Source organism: Rattus norvegicus, chromosome 7, assembly GCF_036323735.1.
Source record: "Rattus norvegicus strain BN/NHsdMcwi chromosome 7, GRCr8, whole genome shotgun sequence".
Classification (NCBI taxonomy): Eukaryota; Metazoa; Chordata; class Mammalia; order Rodentia; family Muridae; genus Rattus; species Rattus norvegicus.
In genome coordinates this window covers 129,344,157-129,359,122 of record NC_086025.1, presented here as the reverse complement: position 1 = coordinate 129,359,122, position 14,966 = coordinate 129,344,157, and the positions used below count along the sequence as shown (strand labels likewise).

At 41.0% G+C, this 14,966-nt stretch overlaps 1 protein-coding gene across 2 annotated transcripts in view; it reads right to left on the bottom strand.

Moving 5' to 3' along the window:
- Positions 1–14,966, bottom strand: part of Arid2 (AT-rich interaction domain 2) — a 117,443-nt gene that overhangs the window by 84,691 nt on the left and 17,786 nt on the right. The gene's annotated exons all lie outside the window — the stretch shown is intronic.

The following is a 14,966-nucleotide window of genomic DNA, read 5'->3' as shown; positions in this document are numbered from 1 at the left end:
TGCAGTTTGCTGTTGCTTCCCAGGGCTCGGGCTGACTGGATGCACGTGCTGAGGCAAGGCACGTGGAGGGTATAAATAGGACTCCACGGAGTGACAGAGATGGAGCTTGGCTTGCTGGTACAGCTAGCTGTACAATGCTTGTGGGTCTTGTGTCTCCGCTGATCTTCACTTCCCTGAGACAGGCACAGCCGAGAACTTCTCCTGGTGTTCCTCCTGGTCCCTCCTGCTGATTGGAGGCCAAGACTGAGGCCTGGCTGTTTCTGCTAGCTCAAGTCAACTGTTGCTAACCCGACTATCAACCTGGACTACTGGTGTATCCATGCAGTGTTTGCAAGTGTAAGCTGCCACTGCTTGCTGACCTGTGAACTGAACTGCCAATTTCCAGACAACACAGACAGGAGCTGCTCCAAAGAACCTTTCTAAACAGGTCCACTTCCCCTGTATCCCTTCTTTTCTACTACTTCTGGTGGGTGATACGTTAAAAAATTGAAATTATATAAGACCTTCTACGTCACACAAGAGCTGCTTCCTTGAAGTCTGCCAGAGCTGTTTCATTAAAGACCGCCAGAGAAGTTCATTAAAGGGCTCTAACACTAAGATTCTCCAGCACGGCATGCTCTCCCTCCCTTCGTGTCTGTCAGTCCCCCACAACCCCCTCCCCAGTACTTGCCCAGGTGGACCAGAATCCTGCCTACCCCACACTCCACTTCATCCTTCCAGCCCAGTGAGCAGCGTCTCGACACCCTGGGTGGGCGAAACCGGAGGAGCGGAACTACTGCTGGACCCAACATGCATACAACAGGAAACCATTACTGGAGAAACTGACTTTCACTTGCATTTCAACTGCCACATATCTGATATCACACTGGTTATCATCAGTGTTCAACTCTTTAGTTTTGCTATAGTCTTTTACTTTTACCAAACCATCAAGATTTAATATACTGTTTCAACTATGGAATTAATATCAAAATAATGACCTAAAATGACATCAAATGAATACTTAGGTTATACTTTTCTACTGTAGAAAAATAAGAGGCTTCCTATTTTACCAAGTTTTAGGAGTAGCCATCCCGGCATCAAAATTTAAGAGTGCTACTTTGACATTACTCTTTAGGCTCCAGGATTATGGTTTTTGCAACTATGTTACAATAGACAAACTTCTAGCTGCTTCCTTATCTATTAAATGAATATTAAAAAGGCTGGTTGGACAACTCAGTAGATAAAGGCACTTGCCAACAAGTTGATGACCATAACTGGTTGGGAGGGGTAGAGAATCAACTCTCACAAGTTAGTGTTGACTTCAAAATGAGTGCCCCGCTATTCAAAAAAGTAAATGTAATCTAAAATTTTTAATAATAAAAACTTTTTTTTATAACAAACACTCCCAAGGTGACCATTTTGCTTTTTCTTGTCCTTTCCTCTTCCTGCTCAGGTCTGTCCCAAGTGCTGGAACTACAGGCATGTGCTACCTACCAGGCCTGGGCTATGATACGCTGGGCACTGGCCCAGGACTGTGTGCACAACAGGCAAGCAGCCTGCGACATGAGCCCCATTCCCAGCCTCAAGTTGAGAATCTCATAAACTACATTCTAATTTAAGGGATATGGAGTAAAGATAATGTTTTAAAGTAAAATCTATTTTAAGCTGTAATTATTACAACAAAAAGTTTGAGTATTGACAGTAGTTGATATATAAAGTACAGGGTGGTTCCTCCCCTCAACTGTAAGGACCTTTTAAAAATTTCTTCTTCTAAAATAGTAATAAAGAGCACTACCAAGGGTAATAACATCTCACAGACTACCAGAAGAAGTTTGCTGGAACCGTGTGTTGGATGGTATTTGGTGATACACATTAACAATTATGAGAATTATGCTCTCTCAATCAATAATATCGGCAACTAAGAATCTAGAAGGAAAAAAAATCATTAAATAAGAAGTTAGATATACGGGTTGGGGATTTATCTCAGTGGTGGAGCGCTTGCCTAGCAAGTGCATGGCCCTGGGTTCGGTCCCCAGCTCCGAAAAAAAGAAATGAAAAAAAAAAAAAAAAGAAGTTAGATATAAAAATGACATTAAAGCACATGGTAATTTAAATGGCTGATGACAGGGAAAGTGGCATAATATAAAAATGAAGTTAGTTTAGAAGCTAGATAATGATATGGAAAAATTCCTCAGTAGATATCTAAAAACCTAAGTAATTCTTCTCTTAAAATGTGTACTTCTGAAAAAGTCTAGGTGGAGAGCACAGCACATTAAATAAGATTATTTCGGAATTAGAGGCACATGTAATTTGTAGTTTCTTGATTTTTCACAGGTTCTCTATAACTAACAAATACAGCTCAATTATGAAAAAAACACCCATTACTTACAAAGGGTTAAAGCCATGTGATCGAATAAAGTATTATTTGAGATTCAGTGCTGAAATATGAACTATATAAATAATCATTTATCCAACTTTAAAATAATTCAAATAAAAATGCATTACATAGAATCCCACAGCAACATATTTTTCTCACTGAGATAAACAACTACACTGAGCAAAAGTCGTCCACCGTCTGTAACTTCAGAGCAGGTACTGGTCAGTCAGGCCCCACAGGGCATTATCAATCCCACTCTGCGCCCCACAAACACACGCAGACATGTGCAGCTCGACAGCCCGAGTAGACACTCGACTTAGGCATATCCTTTAACTGTTTTTACACAGTATGGGTTCTCCACCGAGACTTATGGGAGTCAAGTGAGAATGGGGAATTAACAACACAGTCATCGTCATTCGGCCATCTGTCCGTCTCAGTCTATAAATCACCCTCCTTAAAAAGGTGTACAACTGCCAGGCTTGGTGGCACACAACTTTAATCCCAGCACTCGGGAGGCAAAAGCAGGAGGAGTTCTGTGAGTTTGAGGTCAGCCTGGTCTACAAAGTGACTTCCAGGACAGCCAAGGCTACACAGGGAAACCCTGTCTCAAGAAACAAACACAAAACCAACCAACCAACAAAAAAGGCATAAGGTTTTAAAAGTTCTGAGGTTTTAATCAGTGCTGTTAACAAAACTATTAAATATATTATTTCAAAACTTATAAAATATCAAAGCACAGTTCAACAATTCATATATGTATGTATATATACATATACATATATATGAAATATTTTTCCTCCATCAAGATGGATAACACATTTAAATAACTGTATTGAAAGAGAATCTGGGATCAGCTTCAAAGAGTTTACAAGAATAGAGCTTGAATACACAAGGCCTGTCCCTCACAGACACAAGCACTTTACTGATACGCCGCTTGTGTATGAAGACGCAGGTGTGGGCTGTACCTGCACTGTACATTTAATATTACGGCATGTCCTATGTGTTATACAAATCAACATTCTGACAGGAACTGAACTATTATAGATAGCATTAGTCAGAGTATTAATAATACTTATTACACTATAAAACAAAACGACCCTCAAATAGACTGGTAACACTACTCTAGGCATCGAATTTTGGACTCTTCTCATCACTCTTTAAATCAGTTATCTCCAGCAGTCTCCACCATGAACGTTCGAGAATACCATTTGATACTTTTTCTTAATATGACTACAAGTGTTAGCACAGTCCTATATTTGTGTGTGTGTCCATATGCACACTGCCTTGACCATATTAATCCCACAAGTCCCTTTCTAGAGAAGCGTTTCAACATCAGAATCCTTAGCTCGACAGTCTGTCCAGCCTTAACCTGAGAGTCACATCTAGTGTGTATTCCCAGAAATCTGCACCTCTTTACAAACTTCAAGAAAATGCTAAAATGTTAATTCTGTTGGCAGAGGAATGTCAATTTAAAAGAATGCTGCTATAGAATCAAGAATCATACAGGAGCTATACTGGAGGGAGGGGGCACTAAATCAAGTTAGAAATAATATATATACATATCCAACTATTTGTAAATAAATCCCTTTTTGTCTACCAAAATATCAGTCATTGGAAGTAAATTATAAGAAAGATAGTAGCAATAGTTTTTTTAAACCAGTTTACTGTCTAACACTATTAGCATCCTTTTAAAGGTTAAGCTTGCCTGCTAAGTCAATAAAGTGACACCCAAAACACAAAGGACCTTGAGTCAGCTCTATCTTCAACCTCCTGTCATTTTCTCTTTTTATTGCATTAATTCTGACTTGGATCTTTAGACTTGGAACTAGCTATAACCTTCAAAGTCACACCTCCAGTAACCTAGTTACTTCAGAGGCCCTACCAACTCACGTTTCTACCACTTTCCAAAAAGTGTTGTCAATAGCCAAAGACTAAGAATTCAACACACAAGCCAATATGGGCTTTCATACTCAAGGGAAAAACTAATACAGGAAAAATATGTATTAATCTCAAACTGACTAAGTAGCTAAAGAAGCCAGACTAAATGAACGATGATATGACTCCCTCTGCATGGCTCTTGGAAGGCAAACATGGGAGGATGTAAAAAAGATTGTTGGAGACCAGCGACGAAAGTTCCAGCTGCCTACAAAGGCCATGGGAGATAAGTCCTGGGACTCTATCTCTTCCTTCTTATGGCATTTACACAACTGAGTTTGTCAAAATTCACAGAGCAAAGTTCAAACAGTTTAATGTGTCTAAATTGCACATAGTAAGAAGTAAAAGTAAATTACGCTTAAATATATAAAGGGGGAGACAAAAAACAAACAAATGTCACCTAGCTACAGGGCCAGAAAGACAGCTCAGCAGGTGAGGACCTCAGTTTGAACCCCAGGACCCACCCTGCAGAAGTTGTCTACACACACACACACATGCACACATAATGTAAGCACTTTCCTTAATATCGGTCTCTAGAAAAGCACTGAGAAATGGCAATGTCAGGCTGTTAGAAAGCTGGCGTTGACTTCTTGATTGCTTTCTGTTTTCGAGTATAAAGCATACAGTGAGTGGCAAGGTTAAGGGGATCATTTCTACTTGCTATTTTGATCGAAAAATTTGATCTACTTGCAAAATGATTTAAAAACAAAATAATTCTATACAATCATCCTTTTAAAAACTATGAACAATATAAAAGGCATAAATTCTTTTAAGTATTAATCCTCTCAGTAGGAGCAAACTCCAGGTCTCCCCTTTCAACTGTCCCTTTCTCTACAGGCATTTTATGATTTTAGGGATTTTAGCATTATTAAACATTTTAGATAGAATTTGTATCTGAAGAGCCAACAGTAACCCACAACTTAAAAACAGATTAAGTGAAACTGTCTCATGGGAGAAATCATCTTGGCCTTACCTCAGCAGGGTACCGAGGATACTATAGAAGTAACTGGGTAAGTCTTACTGATCGCAATTGTTTCAAAGCTAGTTACATTCCTGTCATAAAAGGTTTTCAAATACACTGTAATCTGAAGAGTTAGGTTCTACACAAGACAAAAGGGAATGAATTGTTAAAGAGAACTGGTTTCTTCTTGCTGATGCAGCCCCAGCCGGCCTCAGGCTTTTACACAGGTACACACTCTGGTGCTGGGCATACAGGCGCACACCACATGCCTGGCTTGCAAGAAATGGGAGCATCATTGCAGCGACTGACTAGAAGGATTTTGGATCTTGAAAAGGTAAGGGAGCAGCACCATCTGCTGGTTACTCAAAGTCTGCTACAGAGATATCCTTTCTAACACTGCTGGTTCTCAGTCACACTGCAGAGCAGGTAACAGTGAGCACACACAGGAAGTACACAGCACACGCATGCTACAGCTCACCTCTAGGGAGAACTGACTCAGGAGTCTAGTGGTGAGCACTTTCAGCAGTCTGGATTCTCATATGCAGGTAGGTAACTGTCTTAGAGAGCGTCAGCAACAGCCTGATACCAGTGTCAAAAGAGAAGAGAGGAAATGACCTAAACACTGTCCTAAGCAACAGCCTCAGGGGAACAAACTAGAGGCAGCCGCAAATACAAGTAAGTCTACATCTGGGTTATTTCTTACTCTAAAAATATATCACCACCCAGGATTAAAAGATGAGGAAGGCCAGAGCACACGTAAACATACAAGAAATGACCAATTGAAGAAGCAGTGCAGAGGAAATCATTTTTATAAATCCTTATAGAAACACAAGAAAAAGTAGAAATATGACGTAAGAATAAGTAGTCAAGACTAGAAGAGATAGAAACAAAAAGAATGGAAGAAAGTAGCTGAAACTGTATCCGCCACATACATGTGTATATTTATAGTCATAAAAATAACATTTGAATCACAGAATGGACAGAGACAAAGAACAATCTGGTAGTATTTAAGACTGAATCTACATGTTCCAAAGACCACTGGGGAAGACTAGAAATACAAAACCAAGTGAATTCAACCAGGAATGCAAAAGACCCTTCTTCAAAACAAACAACGAACCAACAAATGACTGAGAGGACGACACTGTGGGTAAAGTGCTTGCTAAAAGGACCTGAGTTCAGATCTCCGGGAACCCACATAAAAGCCTAGAGAGGCCTTATCCATCCACAGCACAGACTGTTACAGATGGGAACAGGAGGATCTTGGTCCAATCCCAAGGCCTCTCTGGCCAAACTGTCAGCTCCAGATTCAGTGAGGCCCTGTGTCAAAGAATGATGTAGAAAAGCAATTGAGAAGACAGCCTGATACCAATCGCCATCCTTCACATATGCCAAGGCACTGGCAGGAAAGCATCTGTGCATACCCAAGAGTGCTCATAAATTATAACTCACAAAAAGACACGGAGGAAGGAAAGGAGAAAGAAGGCAGGTTAAGATAATATGGAGAGAGTGATGTGTGTTAATGTCTACTCAGCAGTTCTATAAGCCAAAAAAGGGACAGACGATGGAGCAGAATTAAAGTATCTACATAATAATGAAATTTCACAAAAACCATATGACATCAGAAGTTGAAATAGCTTAAAGTACCAAGAAAATAAAAAGTACATACCTAAACAAGAGTAAAATGTAAGCTTTTGATGACTAAAATTTAAAAAGCTCCAACCAAGAAAAGGAGAAAGATCACCCATAAACAAGTAAAGAAGGAAACAAACAAGATCAAGTTGCTGTCAGATATCAAGATCAATACCAGAGCAGCAAGAGGACCATGCGATCTTATCCTCAAAGTATTAAGAAGGAAAGCATGCTTATAGTTTTACATCATAGTTAACACATTAAATGTGAATTATTCATATTGGAATAAGGTATCTCAAAAGTTCACCACAAAAAGACCCAAAGGTTTAAAAATGTACATGATATTGAAAAAATAATAATAATAATAGCCATATAACAGCCCGCAGAAATAGCTCAAAGCCGGGTGTAGTGCCATACACTAGTAATCCCAGAGTCTGGGAGGCTGAAGCAGGAGACTGACTCAGGTTCCATCCTATCCCCCACAGAAAACAAGGAGCGAAGAGCAGACGGTGCAGCCCTTGACACGACATTCACCTCATGTGCACCAAGGTTCAGAGTTCATGCCACAGCTCTACCAACAACAAGAACTTACAAAAATAGACATCAATAAACATGTCACAAAAATCACCAAACACAGATGATGTTTACAAAGCAAACAGAAAAAAAATTAAAATCCGTAGTTAGGGCTAGGAGAATGGCTCAGCAGTTAAGATTACTGGCTACTCCAGCACAGCATGTGGGTTCATTACTAGAATCCGTACAGCAGCTCACAACCATCCGTAACTCCAGTTCCGGGGGATCCAATGCTCTCATTCAGTGCCATGGGCACTGACCAACACAGTGGTATACACTTAACAGTTCTGCTCCTTGGGAAGCTGAGGGAGTGTGCCTTCAACACTAGAGTTTAAGAGCCAGCCTGGACTTACTGGGGTACACCATCTCTTAAGAAATTAAAACCAAGGGGATTGGAGAGTGGCTCAATAGTTACCATGACTTGCTCTTGCAGCGAACCTGAGTTCAGTTCCAGCGCCCACACTGGAGCTCATAACCACCTGTAACCAGTTCTAGGCAGCCTAAGGTCCTCTTCTGACATCTGTGAGTACAGGCATTTACACACGTACACTTATTTCATGCAGGGAAGCATTCATAAAATCTGAAGGCACATCTTTACAAAATAACAAAATAAATACAAAGTTTAAAAATCTTGTGCTTGAAAATTAACCTGTAGATTATAAAGCAAATTTTAAATGTAATACCTAGAGTTGAAGAACAAAAAAATTAAGTTCAACATATATAAATTCTAACTAAGACCTTAAAGAAAAATTTCTTGGAAATTAATTATCAAAAAATAGCATTGTAAACAAACTTAGAATTATCAAAAAATAACTACATGAAGATTATGTGTTATAAATAAACCTTCAAATATGACCATTATTTTTAAATGTCACTAAAGCTGGGTATGGTGGCTTATACCTTTAATAAAAGCATAAGAAGCACAGTATCATGCTTCAGGATGACACTGAGCTACACAGAAATCCTCGCCTTTTGAATAGGACCATATCTGTCCAGGAATTCAGACCAACAATGGCCAAGTGGGACTTCAGAAAACTAAAGTTTCTTTACAGCAGGAAAACAGGCATTGAAGGGGAGAGAAAAGTCCACAGAATGGGAGGTGTGTCTCTGTGTTTGTGTGTGTGTGTGTGTGTGTGTGTGTGTGTGTCTGACAGAAGATTAATATCCAGTCTATACAAAGAATTGAAGAAGTAAAACAAAATCAATAACCCATTCAAAAACTGGTCTTGAGATCCAATCAGAATTCTCAAAAGAAATTACCAAATGGCTAAAAAATAACTTTTTAAACATGTTCCTTCTCCTAGCATTAGTGAAACGTAAACAGAAACATCTTTGAGATTTGACCTCCCCCAGGTAAGACGGCCAAGATCAACAAAACAACAGACAACCAATGCTGGAGAGGATGTTGGGAAAGGAAGGCCTCATTCCCTGTTACTGGGATTACATGCAGCCAATTTGGAAATCAGTTGAAAACCTCTCGAATAGCTAAAAACAAACCTACCATGTGATCCAACTATACCTGCCACTGCCTGGCATATGTCCAATGGCTAGGAAACAGGGGCAAGCAGTGCTACTCAGTTGAGGAACGGGCAATGGAAACACGGTGCACATACACTATGGAGGAAGACTCTTCGGTGCTTAAATACGAATGCTTGCCGGTAAGTAGTGGATCTAGAAAGGTCACACTGAGTGAGGTAACCCCATCCCCAGAGGACAGACGCTGCATTTCTCCACTTATCTGCCATTAGCAGCTACAAACCTTTAAATAATCATCAAAACCAGTAAAGGAAAAAGAGACCATAGTGGGAAACAACAGTGCCTCTGGGACTGCAAGTGGGAGAAACGCTGGTGGGCTGGCATTAGTTACAAAGGGGAGAGGACCAGAAATATGAAGGAAAGTAAGAAAACAGAAGACTGAAAGAGTCCTAAGGAATCATATCTCTTCACACCCACACCCACACCCACACCCCCACACACACACACCCTGTACTAATTAAGATCTGTGCCAATGCATCTTAAGGAAAATGAGTATTTCATACACTAAACTCTTGCTTACTCACAGAGAATTTAAAAATATATATATAATATATATACACACACAGTTCTAACTTGTCCTTTCTTTTTGTAAACAATGTACCTATTGTTAACTTTTTATTAAAAGAAAATGTTTAAAAAAGAATATACTACACTTAACAGAATGTCCACCACACACCATTAATCCCTTTATGGTATATCAGGATGCACTTCAATACCTGGCAAGGGACACCAAAATGATGGGTGACAAAAACTGACAACTACTTGCCCATCGACTCCCGCCCCAGATGTCACTGCGGTGCATGCATGTGTGTGCATGTCTTCTACCGTGATAGTGGACATATCTGTATGTGACTTCTGGATAATTCTTTGAGGCTTAGTACAGGATCAGTGAGGTGACAAAGTTCTTTTTGGTGGCATGGGAAAGGTCAAGGTATGTACAACTGTCACGTCTGTCCGTAGCGCAGAAAGGGGCTGGGCTCCTCTCTTAAGGTGGCAGGCAGTAAATCGAGTCGAGAGATGCCCGCCGTGTACAGTAAGGCCCAAGGACGCCTCTGAGCTACTGCAGGTCTGGACAACTTATGGAAACATAAAATGCTAAGATGCAGAGTTCTGCTGTCCTTAAGTCCCTGTATCTTAGTGTCTGCCTACTCCAGTTACAACAGTTCCTTCCCGTGGAGGATATCACACAGGTAAAAGGTTCTGACTCAATGACAGGCTCAATGGTCTTTCATATTAAAGACCATGCCGTATAGACCCCATTATTTATGTTTTTCTCAAAGGGAGGGGGGCGTGTGTGCTATATCACAAGGCAGAGTATACTTCTGGTTTATTTAGGTTCCTGAGAAACAACTTTATACATCTTGTTAAAGACAGCTCTCATGAGGGATCACTCAGTGTCATCTGTCAGTCATGCACAGGGACACTGGGAAAGCACTGGAGAGCAAGCATAGCAGGACAGCACCACAGCGCAAGAAGACCAGAGCAGTAATGGACAACAGATGTACTTCATGGGTTAGGAATAACTAGATCTAATTGAATCATGTTTGCAATTTCCATTTACAGGATAAGAGCAGGAGGAATTTACACTCAAGGGTTGAAACCTAATCCTAGGCACTAAAGATCAAGGGTCCTAAATGTCCTTCTACCAGACAGTTCTCAGGGCACCCCGTTCTGACGAGTACAGTAACAGCATGTGCAGCTTTGCTCTCCTGCTGCATCAGTCAGCCAGAGACACCCTGGCTTCTTTTCTTACAATCAAGCACTCTGTGCCCAGTCACAGTCTGCATGCTCTCCGGAACCAGGAAGCTGTGGGCTTTTCCATCCATCTCAGCAAGTCGAGCAGTTTCCAACACTATCTCGCTTGCGTTCATTTTTACCTACCAAGTTTGTCTGCTGACAAAGTACTTCCTATTCACGGTAATCCTGCGAGTGGATTAATTCTAAGGGCTAGTGAGGCCGGGAGAGAGACGAGATCAGGTAATGTCTACTCAAATGTGGATGGTCAAGACACACTGCAAGCATACTATTCTCAAGAGAGGGCACACAAAAGAACCATGTCTAACTCATATAACACATTTTAAAACTCCAACTGAACACAAACCACTTTTTTCTACAGTGTGAAGATTCTGGCCTGAGGACCACGCTGAAGACAACCCAGGCAGTCAACTGTCCCAAATGGTGCAGCAAAGAGGATCTGCTATTTCAGGAGACGTTTAAATGTCTTTTCCTTGTAATGATCCAATAAAAAGAACGGATTGTGGTTTTTCTTCATTCAGAATGCAGCTTGTTGAACAGTAGAAGATACAATTGCACCCCTAGTACCCATACATATTGTTCCCATGGCAGCCAGACCTACAAATCTACAGATCCTCAAGCCCCTGACAGGAAAGCACACGCCATGTTCATATCACCTCAGCACACCCTTCCATGCACCTAACTCACCTGCACACCACGCAACAGCGGTTAACATATGGATCCTATATAAACTCTTAACTATGATGCCACACTGTGGTGTGTCCAAGAACATCCAAGGTTTAAAAACATACTTAAGACGTTTACAGCTAAGCACGAACATCTCTCTTTAGTTTGGTCCATTTTCTAATGAGCATATACAGCTGTTCACACCGACTGGCTCATGTAGTTTTAGAATATAGATGCAAAGACTGCTATGCCAAATACAGTGAGCTGCTGTACAAAGCTCCTTCAGTGGAGGACATAAGACAGTTTATCTGTAATCCCACAGCTTATGTGGCTGCAAACTCATGAGGGTGAACCTACACACAAATAGATAAAGGGCACAGAAAAGAGGGCTTTGTTAAACATAATTTCCCTTCAGATGCTGTTCTGCTAAAGAACAAATACAGGCAGCATGCCATCAAGCCTCACGTCTACACACACACACACACACACACACACACACACACACACACACACTACTGCACACATGTATAACTGTGTGTGCACTTACATGCACACATGTATGAATGTGTGTGTACTTACATGCACACATGTATGAATGTGTGTGTACTTACATACTTTGATTTTCGTTTTGTTTTTTTTTTTAAAGATTTATTTATTTATTGTATATAAGTACACTGTAGCTGTCTTCAGACACGCCAGAAGAGGGCATGTGCTCTCATTACAGATGGTTGTGAGCCACTATGTGGTTGCTGGGAGTTGAACTCTGGACCTCTAAAAGAACAGACAGTGCTCTTAACCACTGAGCCATCTCTCCAGCCCCCCCCCCCTTTTTTAAAGATTTTACTTTGATTTTTAAAAGAAAATCTTTTACCGTCCTGCCCCATTCACAAAGCACATGTTCAAACCTATAACCACGCTCATCACCAACCACAGTTAAACATCCTCACTTCCTCCTCTCCGTATATCTAAAACAGTCCCCCATCCACCTTTTCTTTTTTTATCTGGATCCAAGCTTTCAACACCAGGCTGAGCTCAAGGCCTCATCCACATGCTGCTGTCTTTTACTCTGAAACTAAAGTGATTCTCCCCCACCCTCTTTTTTTTTTTTTTTTTTTTTTAGTTCAAATGACTTTCCAAGCATTCATGTGGTCTCCATTAGACACATGTCAAGTAGCTCATTCAGTAATCAGACTGCATGAATATTCTGGTGCTATAAACATACCTAAAACTTAGGTCCCAGGGGTTGGGGATTTAGCTCAGTGGTAGAGTGCTTGCCTAGCAAGCGCAAGGCCCTGTGTTCGGTCCCCAGCTCTGGGGGGGGGGGGGACAAAAAACAAAACAAAACAAAACAAACAAACAAGAAAAAAAACCTTAGGTCCCAGCCTTTGGGCTCCTCAGGTAAGAAAGAGGTTGCTAATTTAGAAGTATAAAGAGGGCAAAGTGGCCCTGCAAGGGAAAAAAAATCACTTGAAGCAACTGGGAGAGATGAGGCATTATACATAACAAAGAGAATGTTAAGTTTTAAAGATGGGTCAGGAGCACCTCAGGTACAGAATGGAAGGACTCCAAGCAGAAAGATAGAACAGGCAAAGGCAGAGCAAGGAGACAAACCACCGTCAACAAACAGATCAGCAAGCCTTAAGACAGACTCGTGGATCTATCCTCCAAAGACTTGCCAGGATGCGCAGTAAAAGGTACTAAAAGTACTGTCAATTTTTCTCCTTCGTGATTTCACATTCACATTCCTTGCTTCTAACCTTGACTCTACACTACACTTGGAAATTATACTTCACAAAGCACCCCAAAAAAATTCAACTAATGAAACTAAACTAAACAAACAACAGCTACAGTAAAAGCCACAGACCTTTAAAAACCATCCAAGAACCAACTCCAGCCACAGTGGCCTGTCTTCATTTGGTTTTTGTTGCTGTGAGGAAACACTAACCAAAACCAGTTTAGAAGGATCAGGGTCATCAAAGGTAGCCAGGGCAGGAGCTCAAGCGGGAACCTGGAGGTGGGAACTGAAGTGGAGAGGAAGGAGGCTTACTGGCGCACTCCCCAAGACTTGCTTAGGCAGCTCTCTTATACAACCCAGGACCTAGGGATAGCATTATACAGTGGGCTGGCCCTCCCCCATTAATCATTAACCAAGAATATGCCCTACAGACATGCCCTCAGAGGACCCTGACAGAGGAGGCCATGCTTCTATTAAAGTTGTCTTCCCAGATGAGCAGTTTGTGTCAAGTTGACAAAAACTAACCAGCACCACCTCCTTAGCTTTCCTAGAACACAACAGGCTGCCTCCTACTGCCTACGTACTCCTAACACAGGGATCCACTGGATGCTCCTTCAGCTCTGCTGTCTCTATTCAGTGATACCCCTTGGTAAGTAAGGCTTTACCTATTTAAAGATGGAACCCTACCATCCAAAGACAATGTCCCTTCTATGTTGTTTTCTTCCTTGTCCTATTACTTCACATAGTCATTTTACTTTGTTTCTTCTTTTAGTCCTTTCACTAATTCCAAAGATTACTCTTCATCATCATTGATCCATGGTCAGTGGATAGAACAGCACTCAGCCTGTAACAGAAACCATAAACTGGCTCTGTCTCACCAACGAAAACCTTGGTTTCTGTACAGTAACAACTGTGCCTTTTCTGTCTCTATTAGTGGCTGTCCCATTCTGTGACTGACTAAATAAAGAGCAATACTTTACATGGCCATGAAAAGTGTTGTCCCTGGAAGCAGACCAGCTCACTGCTTTCTGTTCGTGTGCCTTGTGTAAACTACTGACCCCTTTCTTAGACTTTGTTTCCTAGTATTGTAATACCATAGGCATCAACCGTGTGGGACAGTGTTAAGAATTAAAACAATGCAGATGAGCACATTACCCCATCTAGGCAAACACCAACTGTCACCAACGTGACAGCGGGGTCACTTTAACCCACACACTGCATCCACCAGGCTACCACACCATTTCTAGCATCCATTTCTTCTGAAAGTAGCTATTGTTGGAAAAATCCTGGATCTGCAAATGCCAGCTTACTATGGTCAGCATCACTATATGCCAAATTTTATCTACATAAAATTATATTTTCATGCTGTTAAGTTATAAACCAGACAGGGAAACATTAATGTATGTAGTTTTACTTAAATATGTTTTGAAGCCTGGGCATGCAGCTGAGTTGGTACGGTGCTGGCCCTGCACTCACCACACCCAGGGGTAAGCCCATTTCCACCTGAGCTGGGCATGGCAGTTTCTGAGATGTTTCTGGAGAAAGCAGCACCATCAGGAGCACAAGGCCATTCTTGGCTACAAAGAGTTCAAGGCCTAGAGACCCCATCCCATCCTCTTAAAGGAGAGAAAAGAAAATAAATTAAGTGATAAAGTTATACAAAAGCCATACTTATCACACATATTTATTTTCTTTGCTACCACTGAGTCTTGATGTCTGCTTTATAAAACCATATGAAAAGGCCACATGAGAATCTTAGGTCCAAATCACTAAATAAAATGTTATACTTCTAATTCTGAATTATAGTTTTGAATTTTCGG